Consider the following 13,988-nt stretch of genomic DNA (forward strand, 5'->3'; position numbering starts at 1 on the left):
AAGAGAACGAAACATCTTTGTATTGTGAAGGTAAAGATGCAGAGGAGTTCAGGAGAAATGCAAAAGGAAATGATACTGGGGACATGAAGCCATGGAGACAAACAGAGGAGATGATAAAATTAAAAAAAGGAGGAAAAATTGTAGGGAGAACAAAGAGAACAAGAAAAGGTATAGTGTCCTAGAAATGAAAGGTTGAAATGTAATTTTGAGTTGGGATGCTCAACAGTTCTTGTATGAAATAAAAAAGGAGGGGTAAATAGGAAAAAGTGTGACAGCAAGTAAAAGATGTGAAAGGATCTGAAGGTCTGGTCAGCTGAGTTGCAGAAGTAGAGTCATTTAGCTAGGAAGACTGAAGAGTCATGACTGAAGTACAGGGAAAATCAACAATTACACTCATAGCAGAAAGGAAAGAGAGGGTAGGAAGGGGATATGAAAAATGTCATTGAACTGGAAGAACTGGGTGGCCATAGAAAAGGCCGTGGTGCTGTTGGCTAGGGACAAGTGGGAAGGAAGCCCAGGCAAAGACTGAATTGGAAAAACACAAACATTGAGAGATCAGAGCAGGATCAGTGTTTTGTGAAAACAACCCTGGAGAGCTGACCAGGGCTGCCGAATGGTGTGGTGAAATGTACAGCCAAGCGGTTGCTTGAATAATTAGCACAGGAGCTGTAGGCACAGATAAGAATATGGAGAGAAAAAAAGTGAAACTAGAATGAAATTAGAGAAGTCTGACGAGTTCTGATCATGGGGATCTGCAAGGAAAGGCAGCTACATGAGTAGTACTGATTGAAAAGACATAATTCCTTGAGAGAGCTAAGAGCTGAAGGAAATGTGTAGAGGTTCTAGATGTGTACTAACTTTTAAAAATGGAGTGGTCACTCCATGGATGGTAAGAAAATGGGAGGCAATAGAAATAAAGAGATGTAATTGTTCTGATGTAACTTGTCATTCCTCACATACAGCTTTCTCTTTTTGGCTAAAATGCAGATTACCACCACTCAGTATTTCCTCTAGAGACTGCTCTAGAGATTTTCCTACTGTGGAGTCCAAATATCAGAGAGACTTACAGCAAGTAAAGAGGTCATGGTATCATGCCAAGATTCTCCTGAGCTACCTAGGACATGAACTCATACTTTCAATTTTATATTAGTATTTCAATTTTATTCTACACAGCAAAGTAATAATAAAGAGAAAGGAATGCAGCTGGGAAGTATACTAATATTATGTGGAAAAAACTTCATATTCTGGGATGGGGATTTTCTGCAAAGTTTAAATGGATTTTTGGATCTGAGCAATGATTTGACAATGGAAGTGTGCCTAGCCCAGACAGCTGACTCTCAACTCCTCTGTGGACAGGGAGAGCTGGCAACTTTCCTGCCAGCCTCCTTTACCTGTGTCTCTCCTCCCTTTCCTCTTAAAAATTAAGATGGAGAAGAGAACAGAAATAGCTAGTCATTTTTCATTCCTTGCTCATAGTTAAAAGAGAACAGTCATGCTGATGTGAAAGCTTTTCCTAGGCAGAATGCCCTGGAGACTATTTTTAACAACTTGGAATTAGTTAAATTTCTTTTACGTGCACTACATACCATGTCTGACTTCTCCACTTCTCAATTATCTCACCCTGGCCTGGGTGACCTGACTTGTCCCACGTGAACACAGCTGTAGTATTGCTTGCATCTTCTGTAGTCGGAGCCAGAAATATGAATGCTTTTGAAAATCAGGCCTCTAGATTTCAGCTGGCTGTGGGAGTGGGGCATGGAGAAACAAACAAAAAATGCTTCAGAGCAGCTTGTCCTGATTAAAGGCACGCTACCACAGAGGCCTTGGTATACAGTTTCATGGAACCTAATCCAGCACACACATGGTCCTTACAGCCCTCTGTGACTGCATGCTGTTTGCAGCCTTTGAAGGAACAGATCTATTCAAAGCACAGCTTTTGTATTTGTCTTCATTTCTACATTATAGACAGCTGTAGCAATGCAGTCTGGAGGCAACAAAATAAAAGGCACTGCGTCCAGATCAATTTTCAAAAGGAAGAATTGAATTTGCTTGTAAGGTAGAGAGAACTGAAGACTCTCTGATACTATATTCTTTCATTGCTCAGACTGAGTGATGAGAACCTAATTCTGAGATTTCACAGCACTTGGTAAATAAAGATCACCATCTTTGACAGAAAGAAAGATCATAATTTTGGTGTTCCTTGTATGGCAAGCCTTGTAAGGGGAACAGATATTCTGCTGATTACTTCTGAATTTTAATAAAGCTAGAAGCCATGGTTGCTCACTGTCTTGACAAATACCTTATACAGATACTGAAGAAGGAAAACAAGGTAGTTCATTGCCTTTGATCTGTGAGCTCTAAGGGAAAATAATAGGTATGCAGAAAGCATGTAGAAGTTATTGAATCTTGCCTTTTATTCTCCCTGATCTGAATTTGTAGCTGGATGCATTTTTTTTATAGGCTGCAGAGAAGCTGTATAATATGAAAAGTATTTTGAAGCCATATTTAGTACTGTTCCTTCTCTATGTCTGACCTAAGGCTTAATTTGAAGTCTTCCTGATGCATATCGTTAGAACAAATTTGAATAAATTTTCTATCCTCTTTTAGTTTGTCTGTAAATTAACAGAAGAAAGGCCTACTACATCTAGCATGACATATTTTGATGAATGCAAAATGTCAGCTAAAAAGCTTCTCATTTCTTCAAAGTGGAGTTAGCTGTTCAAAAATACTCTCTAGAAACAGAGGACCTATTAGAGTGTCTATAGAAAAAAGTAGGAACTTGGACTGATCCATAGCACCTTCGGGAATAAAAAGACTTTGGATCACTGAACTGTCATTTCTTAATTGTATATTCCTGTTCCAGTTCTCCCTATGAAAAAAGAATAGATTAACTCCTCATTAAAAAGTAATTATTTTAGAAGTATCAATTAATTTCCTCGTACAAGTGAAATACAAGATGGTATGGGAATGGAAGAGCGCTTTGACAGCCTTCCATTCTGTTAAGTGATTCTTCTGACTTCTACTTCTAAGCAATATTGCAGTATAGAAAAGTAGATAGCTTGAATTGACTGACCTCCATATTTTTTTCTGATTCTCATTAAATTTAGTTGTGAGTGCAGTTTTGTTTTATAAGAAATAAGGAGGTACAACAATCTAAAAAATTGATTATAAGGTGAAGATTGTGGGTGAGCAATAACCACTAAGAATTTTTTGCACCTAATCACAGAAATGAAAACAGGCTCAAATCCTCAAATGAAACTAAAAGCGAGTGCTATTTAAGTCATGCAAAGGAAACAGTTGGAAAAAAAACCCTAGCAAGTTGCCATCAGAACCCTTCCATATGCAGATTAAACAAAAAATCTCTTATTGAACTTTTCAATCTTACATGTTGAATTTATCTTCCATTCTTAAGAGGGAAAATATAGACTCTAACATTATTTGCAAACAGATAGACTAATTGTTAAGCTGATGGGCAAAGAATGCTTGAAAGATGAGAAATATTTTATTTGATTATGATTATTTATCCGAAAACTAGTCTGTACAATAAACTGTGTGTATACCTTGCATAGCATTTGATTCAGACCCAGGTGAATTTTGAAATAAATATTGCAAGTGAAATGAGAGACAGAAGCTGAATTTTATATCTACTGCAAGTGTACAAGCAAGGAGTAAAATAACCTGTGAAGATTAGACCTTTAAATTGTATTATTTGAGTAAAGAGTTTTTAGAGAAGTACAGGAACATTTTCTTTTACAGTATTCCATACCTGAACCAATAAAAGTGTATCCCATAATCACCATAAATAGATAGCTTGATGATTCCTGTTTCTGTTTATGCTTGCAGAAAATCCAGAGAGGGTAATGTTATTTTCTTGCATTTATTCCTTTTAAAGTGTATCTTAATGAATACGTATTGGTGTTTTATTCCTTTGTGAATCAACTCTGAAGAGCTCACTGTGAGTACTCAGCTGAAATTCAAGCTGTGCATGCCAATTGGCCGTATAAATGGAGTCAGACAGCCATTGATTTCTTTCCCTGATTGGAGGCTTTCCGTAAGCTACCAGGACATCAAATCACTCAGAAGGAGGTAGCAGCTAGATTGGATTAGGCAAGTTTAGAAAAATTTTAAACCTCTCCTGACTCACACAAGCCTTGTGTGAAGCATCTTTCCTAGAAAGAAACAAATGGAGAGTCAAGATTTATTGGTTGGATGCAGAGTTTACATTTAATTTTCCTGTGCCCAAAGCTGGGAGTTCCACCCAAAGGAAAGGAATTCCCGTAGCAGTGACTGGGCTGCTCCAGGAGAAAATGGTTCTCCCTCTGGGCTCTCCAGCTTCAATAACACCTTAAACTCAATGAGCCTACTCAACGTCTTCAGTGATACAGGCATGTGAGGCTGGGATAAATGGAGTGTGATTCAACTATCCAGGACTTTGGGAGATTCGAAACTGTCTTAAGCAGTGTCCTGTATCATACTAGTTATCTTCTATTCTGTGGGAATGGTTGAACATAGGAACATACAACTCACTTCCCACAAATATTTGTGTGAAAAAAAACATTGCAGAAAACTAAAATAAAAGGATCAAGCAGAGCCAGTGTAAGATAATTTTAAAGCTGAGCAAACAGGAGCTTTCGGAGTTAGGTTTTTGTATTCTAGTAGCTAGATATTAGCCCTGAAATAAACAAATTCTCAATAAAAGCTTTATTTTCATGAAGATTTTCGTTACTAGTGAACATATGTTAAGAAATCTATGAACAGAAAGTATGGTGCTAAATATGAAGTCATGGTGCAGAAGCTAAACAGCATGAATGAACTTTGAAAGACTGGTAGGTCCAATGGATACATCTCATTTGTTCAACCTCTTCTGCTTCCTCTTCATTGCATTTGCTGTCTATAAGCTGCAGAGTGAGACTTCACCTGCTATACACTTGCTTCACCTGCAAGTAAAAAAAGCACAGATTTGCATCAAAAAAGCTAGTTTGGGATCAAGTTTTAATTCAGTATACACACTGTTGCAATGGTAGAGGTATCATTGCACACAAGACATTAAGCGACTTGAGTTCTGTGTAAAAATCTAAGTAACAATCATTAAAAGAAACACAAAAGCAAAACAGCCAAAGTTATTTATATTTTCCATTTTATGAGTGACTGGAGAACTAGTGAGCATTTAGTCTGTGAAAGAGTCAAGGTTCAGCAGAGAAAAATGAAAAGTCTTTTCATGAGATTATTTAAAACAGTTTGGTTTTATTCCGGTTTGGGGGATTTCTATATTTGATCTTTTAACTTTTGTGCCTGCTGAATGTGTTGAACAAAGGGCAATAATATTAATAAGAAGCAGAGGTATTTGGGTACTTCTCAGTAATGGAAAAAATATATTTAAGGGATTTTAACATTAATATATGCAACAGTCACAATTGAATTTGAGAGACAAATGACTAATTCTGAGAAATATGTAAATAATCTTCCTCACATTAACAGTCTGATTAATATTGTGGTTATATTTAGGGTAGTGAAAATATATCTCAATGCATAGCTAAAAATGTGTTAGTTTTTATGGTTCAAGCAATTTGGTTTTAAATTCTTTTTATAAGTTTTAAGCCATAATGCGCTTAGGAACATGTTAGCTAAATTGACCTGTGCAGTGGTAATGTTAGCCCACAGCTCCTGTAATTGAAACACATTGCATAACACAGTTTTAAAGACGTAATATTTCTTGGCTTAGATGTGTCCTGATTGTAAGATCTGATTCAAAGCAATTTCCTTCGGGAGCTTTAGTGTCAGATGGATCACAGTTTTAAAACCTCTTGTCTTCCCAAAGAGCTGCGTGAATTTGACATATCTTTTCATTATGCACAAGTTCGCAAAGTACAGGAATGGGCATGCTGCTATGATTTATTTATTGATTGATGTGCAAGTTTGACTGAGGCTAAAATAAGTGTTTGAAAACGAGCAGCGAAGGGTTGAAGTGAACATAGAGCTAGAGACACAGGAACACATCTTAGCCTCTGATGTGATCACGCAAGAATTACAGCTAGCTAATTGAAAAAGTAATTTTTTGTACAAAATGGTTCTGAAGGAAAGTTTGAAACTGGATGCGATCATAACCCATATTTTCTTATCTCTCCGAGTCTGCAGAGAGTCTGAAACGACAGCTTTGAGCAAAGAAGCCAGTGTTACACTTGTCGAGTGTAAGCCGTTTTCAAAACTTCTTTTTGATGTGTAGAACAGAGAAAGAGAGGAAGAAAGAGGCCAGCAAACCCAAATCTCCTCTGTTGCCATTTCAAAGCCAGAGAAGCCAGCCCAGCTTCCGTGCTGCAGATGCTACGTGGGGGTTCAGGCAGTACCTCCACCAGCTGCCCTACTCCACATTTCCAATCTCTTCAGCAGCGCATTCACCTTCGTTTCTTACTGGTTTCACCTCAACAAGGGCCGAGTGACTCACAATATTGCTTATTTCACTACCAGTAGAAGGGTATTCAACCAGCACATGCTCCGTGGTGGGCTTGGTGTGGTAGGTGAGGCAAGTGCGTAAACAGGAATGACTGGTTGAATTTAAGGGTGTGAAAATGGAGGAGAAAAAAAAAGTGCTCATTACATTTCGAACAATTTCTCTGTCCCACTTCAAGATGGGAAATCTGAACCCATACCCTCTGGTTACTTGCCAGATACTAATCCCACCCAGGATGATTTTCCAGAGCATTTCGTGTGGCTGTATTTTGATGGGAGGATTGCTGTGCTCTAGCAGCTTTTAATTCTAGTTCAAATATTAGTGCCAGGCAGCCCATGGAGAGGAAAGATCTCATTTTTTTTTTCGTGAGGATTCCACGTTTGGCAGGAGCTGTAGCAAATGAATTGTAAAAGGCTGGTAAAAGGGCACATCATCATCCTGACATGCAGTTCGCACGTTGCTTGTGTTAAAATGCCATTACTTCTCAAAGGGATTTTACTAGGCAGACAGATTTTGGAGGCTTTCTGAGCGGATGACACAGTCTTACTGACGCCTGAAGCTTTCAGCTTCCAGATATGTCCAAAACCAGACCTCCGTGACCCCCAGTTTATGTGGTGGAACACTACCCTCAGGATTGAAGTGTCAGCAAATCAAAATAGGTAACCCAAGGAAGCAAAAAGTCAGAAGAAACAGAGGGATTTGGGCACTTCTTAGAAATGGGAAAAAAAAAAATTCAAGGGATTTTAGAAGATTCAGGATTTCTTTATCTACTCTTGCTTTTAAGGTGGTAAAACATTAAAAATGCCACAGATGTAGTTCCCAGCAGGGCCAAGGGGAGGTTAAATTAATCTCCAAACTCACCACAGGGATGGTTAATTCTCATTTGTGAGCTGTGAAAGTGCCAGTTTATTCATTCCTAGGACTTTGCAAATATAAGGTGAGAACAAAGGAAGAAAGGAAGACTCATTTGGTTTTTTTCTGATGTAGAATTTAATGTTCATCAACTCACTTTCTCTAATGACTCACTGAGACAGCAAGAAAGTAAAAGCATCTCATTTGCTCTGCAGATCAGGACATAAATATTCTATCTCCATGCCACTGTAAGAAAGAGACAATGCACATCTCTTTTTTTTGCAGTTGCCTGGCTGTTTTACTGTGCATAAGCATAATAACTGTTATTTTCTGTCATTTTCTAGCATTTTTGTGTTCTCTTAAACACAGGCATGCATGCAGTTTAGCTCCGTTGTTTCTACTGCAAGTGCAAACCCAGAAATCTTGGCTGAAGTCAGTGACCTGATGTAAACCAAGATGTAAACCAAAAGCATGCACAATGTAAAGACCTAAGATACAGGGTGCTATAAAATGGCAATAAAGCATGTGTACGATGATTGTGGAAAAACTCTCCTGCCTGTGAGCTTTGTAGCACTGCTGGATGCAAGAAATATTCCAGCACCCAGGTGAGCTAGGATGCAGGTGGGGTGAGAGTGGGCATAAATAAGTGGGAGGTGAGAAGAGGCCTGGCTGTGATAAACTTGCCCTTGGCTCTTCTGCACCTACACGAGAGCTAGCAAAGCAGAGATATAACTGAAGATTGGTTTAGTCGCTATCTGTGGTGCAAGTATACAGGGACTGAAAATGGGAGGTGCAAATTGTCACATCTTTGCCCCATTGACCATCAGTGCCACTGCTATCAGACAAGAAATCTCCCAGCAACACTCCACCTACTCCCCCGTGTTGATGATTGGGTGTAGGATGCCCCATGGCAGGCTATGAAGTTGGAAAGGTGGGAGACGTGGCTGAGCACATGCCAAGGTCTGTACTGTGGTCCTGAGTTCTGAGCGAGGGTGGTATTTTTGGTTTAATGTGTGTCAGACAAGCTTTGTGATTTTTTGGATGTGCACTGCCCACAGCAGCAATTGCTTAATGCCTCATTAGATTTTGCAATAATTGGCTAGTACAGGCTCCTTTACAAGTGGAGAAGTGATTTTCCTGGCATCCCATTTTATATAAGTGTGCTATCAGTCATATGCCATTGATGGTATATTTGACTTGTTTGTTGTCTCATGTTTGAGGTGAGTACTATTTAAGATTTATTTTGTAATTTTCACTATGCCAATGTAAAACATATAGTTTGTTGCCATCAGGTTGGAAAAAAATTACCTCTTGATGCAAAAAGGGTGTCAAGATTTGAAACTTCCCAGTGATAAATGACAGAGGCACCAAATATACTTTGTTCCTGTATATCACTTCTTTGACTATGCTTTTTATATAGCATTGTGGGTTTCATTCTTGTCCCCAGAATACCCCTGGAACTGAGGAGTGCTGTCCCAGCCATGTTATTATGCTGACAAAAAGATTTTAATTTTTAGACAGTTATAAAATATATGAATGCAGGCATAATGTTTTAGTTGTGTAATGTAATACCAGGAATAGCTCACCAGTCATCTTAATCAGACCATCATTCACTCAAAATCCCAATAATTTGCAGTATATCTTGTCTAAGTGGAGGTCAGAGAAGACACTGGTAAGGTCTGCAATTAGTGCTGATACTGAAAGCTGGCACTCAGTAGATGGGACAGTAATTACGAGCTGTATAAAACTTGAAATATTTTACATGAGAGGCTGCTACAATCTTGGGGGCTTTTTTGTTCCTGTGAATTCTCATATACTTACACTCGTTAATGCTTTCTGATTTGAATAGGTTCACAAATTAAAGGAAGAGCTGTCTTCAAATCATGAGCTCTCCGGTCTTTTTGAGTTAATACAGTTGATATAAAGTCACTGTTTTCAAACCTTCCAACATCTGATCAGAGCCCTAAAATGACATTGCACCACATCTGTTCCGTTCAGTTATGCCCATTTAAAATAATTATAATAGAAATTCCTCCTTGCTGAGAAAACTCTGGACAGCTGGAGTCTTCCCTTTAACCTGCATAAAACTAACAGGCATCACCATCTTTCTTGTTAGCAATTCTGCATAACATTTCTCCTGCCAGTGTAATTTAAGCACCTGGTTGCCTGAAGTAAGGTCAGGAAGATTGAGAAGACAAACAGTTATGCTGTGTGCTTTTTTAATAATACAAATATATTAGAAAAGTGAAAACGTTTATTTTCATTGCAAGAATAATTACAGAACTAACTTGGAGATTTGCTAGGTTCCTGAATAACAATTGTCTAAATTACTCCCATCATTGGAAAGGTGCTTACAAACGTTTGCAAACATTCAAGAACATTTTTAGGTTAGAGAATCTAAGAAAAACCTGGTAGCTGAAAGCTTAGCTCATCCATAATTCAAAATAGTTCTGGGGAATGTAATCTGTTTATTGGTGATGCTTTATCTGAACCTGTGCTGCTGTGCCACAAGGTGTCATTGTTTTACCAATATCAGCTTTTAAAGCCACGCTGTAGGAAAATATGCAAAAATTCCTTCGCCTGGCATTTTTTAAGAACTTGGAAACATACACAGATAATTAGCTGGTTTTTAGCTGCTTGAGGAATGTAGAAAATGGCAACCTGTCAAAGACTAAATCAGAACGATCTCCTTGACACCTATTAATGTACCAGCAAGCTTCCAAGGTGTTCAGGCTGGTTTGTTTTTTTCCTTCCTTGTGTAAAGGCATGCCATGTGGCCGTTCGATCCCCTCACCTCGATATGTGGTAAGGAATTTTATTTTAATTCTATTTCAGTGGCTTGGAGGATGACACCTGGCATTCTGACCAACCCAGGATTCTGTCCCCCTCAGGTGAAGGTCAGGTTCACAGCTGCTGCCTGCCCTGGGAGGGCTGCCCCGTTGCCTGCTTGGTGCCGGGACCTGTGTAGTTGTACTGGTGTTATTAATGAAGTGCTTTGTATGACACTGAGCCTGCTACGTGGACACGAGGTAGGATACTGTAAAGAAGAAATTCTACTATTAAGCACATAAAGGAAACAAATGGACTTGAGCATTAGTACTTCAATATTTTTTGCAACTGCATCAGCCAAATAAAACCCCAAGAATATTTATCCATTCAGGAGCTTTTCCACATAGATACTTAGTTGGCAAAACATGGATAAATTTCTTAGAGAAAGCTTGCAGGGAGGGGCATCCATCATTTCTACAGGGCTTGTCTGGTGCAGTGCTGGGAGCTGGCTGCTCAGCTGGGATTTCCCCTCTGTTCCGAACGGGAACAACAAAGGGAGCTGCTCAGCCATCACGCTGTTTGCTCTGTGCTCAGGGCAGCCAGAAACACTATTTCAAAACGAGTTAATTATGAAAAAACCTTCAGAAAAGCTAGGGGGTGAAAGAGAGAGGGAAAAGGAGGGAGCAAGATGAGCTGGCTCACTGATGCAGCAGGAGAGACCTGACATTTACTTGCAAGGCTGGAAGAAGCACCGGGAAAGGGGATGTAGCAAGGGAGTTGTAAGGGAAGGCTGTGCAGTGGGTGAGGAGGTATTGCTTGGGATTTTCTGTCCAGGTACTTATGACCTTGGAGAGGACATGTGAGTTCCCTAGCATGAGATGGTTGAATAGGAAACTTCAATATGTTAATAGGAACCTGTTGGTATATTACGCAGGCATTTGTTGTTGACACCAAAGATGACTAGCTGTGAGTTAAGAAGGCCAGATACAGCCATCCTATGTGATAAAGCTAGCAACCTATTGGTGTAATAAAATAAAATAAAATAAAATAATAAAACGGATATCCTAGGCATTACATCATATCACTGTCAGCTGAAAATGGATGTTACAGATGGTAAGTAGATCCTTCATTTTGTAATCTATCTTGGAAATCTCAGCAGACCTTCCAAAACTTCAAAACCATTGGAAATGTTTCTTCGTCCAGGGATGAAGATTACTGACAGAATGGCGTGCAAAAAGCTTGCTGGAAATTGCTGTCTAAATCATTACCTTTTCTGTGCACAAATAGTGATGCTCTCTGAAGGGAATTCAATTATAGAAAAGAGGGAATTTATCCATAGGAGTTTGCTGGGTTGTAAAAAGACATTAGGCTATGTACTTGATATCAGTCAGATTGCCATAGGGGGAGAAAAATATGGCTCTGTTGCCTCAACTTCTCTCATGAATTTTAGCACTGGTTAGTTTGAGATACGTTTTTTTGAGCAGCCAGAGAGCTAAGCTCTGACTGAGGATCCTTTCTGTAATTCAGTATTGATATTAATAAAAGTCAGAAGTAAAAAAGAACACAGATTCTTCTCTCTGGGACTCCTGAATTTCTTTTCTTACCAGTGAATGTACCAAACATTTTTTTTTTGTCTTTGATTTCATACACCCAACAAACCACACTTCTTTACACAATGTCCCTTACCAGGAGCTGCGGTGGGTGTCGTCACACAGCGTGTGCTGGCAGCAGTGGCGAGCAGTGTGGCATCCATCGCACCATCTGCCGGTGTCTCACCTGGTCCTGCACTCAGACCACACGGGTGTACATCTTCTCAAGCAGGTTTCTGTGTGTTTAGCCATTTTACCTTGCTTTTATTTCTGCTTTCATTAAGTTTCACTAGCCAACATACATATACTATTAAGTGTTTAAACTGAGAATCAGCCTTCACAAAAACCAGTGCTTACAGTGGTGATAGTTAAATCTCATACTGGCAGATGGACCATGACTCATGTTTCTGGGTCAGGAGGTAATGTAGGGTCTTTCTGAGCTGTGTAAAAACTTTTCCTCAGGCTGTCAAAGGTGCCCATCACCTTTGCTAATGATTCCCCAAATGTCACTGTGTCAGTGATCTCTTTTCAGCTCAAACCATGAACCATGGCTGTCTATTTCCCAATGATAGGTAGCTTGTTTTGTGTATAAACTGCACCTCAAACCAAATGAAAAATAGTAAATAAAAATAACAATTCTGATGGAAACTGCCTTCCACAAAAGGGTTCAAAATGTTGTGTAGCAGTTACAAAGATACTGTCTCATCCATCATAAAAAAAACCCCACCAAACCAGAAGCTTTTACCATGCACTTTATTAGTTCAACCTCAGAAGAGCTGAAACTCCAGCCTTCTCTTTTGCCTCCTTGTGTGCCAGTGTGGATGCAGCAGCGGTGGCTCTGGCCACCATTGGCAGCGGTGGCTGTGACGGCACGGTGGGGATTTGTGGAGCGGGACCTCAGAGAGCCGCACAGTTGCACCGTTCCCGGTGACACTGTCTGCTGCTGGCCGAAGGTCGCAGAATGTCCCCTGTTTGTCTGCAGCCCTGGGGAGAACAGCCAAGCGCCCGAGCGCTGCTTCAGCCTTGCTGGAGACATTTCTCTGGCGTTCAGAGCAGAAAGGCAAAGAAATGCTCATACTCCGTTCAGGGCTTGACAAACTCATTTCGTAAAGGCTTTTTGCATTTGCCAGATTTACTGTAGCTGATCAGGAGCTGTTTATTGCAGGCGCAGCTTGGTCCCTGAACACCTTCCAGGCGGTGTGTTATCATGTACTCAGTTTGTATGGCCTGATTTTTACACAGTGGGTATTCGGTAGATTCAATGAGTACGGTCAAGCTGTCATGCATCAAAGAAAGGGACAAAAAAATCCAAGTATTATTTGTCTTTTCAGGGTCCTCCCAGGCTAAACAGGCTGCCCCCAGAAGCACACAATGATGACGCTCAATGCTTAGTCAGATCTTGCTCTTGAAATATGTATCTGTGTACAATTACCACTGACCACGGCAAGGGCTGGCATGAGTCACAATGACACGATGACAGAAATATCGGTGCAGTGATTCTGCCCAGTTTTGGTACTCCCTTCATCACATCATGTGAAATATTAGAAAAGATCTGTGTGGACACTGAGTGCAGAAACAGGTGGGACACAAATTAACTTCAACATGTGTAAGAGAAAGTCCATAAGATTAGAGGGGACTGCCCTAATAGTTGAGTTTTGCACTCACTAGGTTTAACCTGCTTTTTTCAGCTCCAGCTAGACTGTATTGCTTAACTGGACAGGTGAGTCAAGTGGATGATGTTAATCTGTGGAAAAGATAAAGAGAAAATGAGATGACCCCTTAGAATAACCCTTCTCAGTATAAAGAGGCTGTTTCTGAAGACCACTTAAAAACAGGTGTCTAGTGACAAAATTATTTTTAATTCTTTCCCACTGTCATTATGTTAATCAAGAGAGATACAGATGCTCATCTACCAGCTTCTCACTAACGTTCAAAGGCACTTAACTACTGTTTTTGCCTTTGAAAATCTCCCCCCCACCATGATAGCTAATACATTTCCAGCAGTCCTTCATGCCTGGCATTTATCATATACCCAGTAATCCCTATCTTCTCCAGCTTCTGTGCTGAAGTGTTAGCCCTATTTTTCAAAAAATTAATAACCACAGGGACACATTTCAACTTAACAGAAGCTCAGGATTGTCTTGGTTTCCCACAGCAACCATCAGGAATCCTGGAAGAAAATGAGTCAAATGAAAACATTATATGGCAAAATAGTAGGCAGAAGTATCATAGTCTTATTTCTGGAAGATGGCTGCACTGTTGTTAAGATGGGATGTGTTTTACACACAAATTTCTCTAAATTATGCTAATTTTTTTAAAAAAATACTGGA

Source organism: Nyctibius grandis, chromosome 2 (genome assembly GCF_013368605.1).
Source record: "Nyctibius grandis isolate bNycGra1 chromosome 2, bNycGra1.pri, whole genome shotgun sequence".
Classification (NCBI taxonomy): domain Eukaryota; kingdom Metazoa; phylum Chordata; class Aves; order Nyctibiiformes; family Nyctibiidae; genus Nyctibius; species Nyctibius grandis.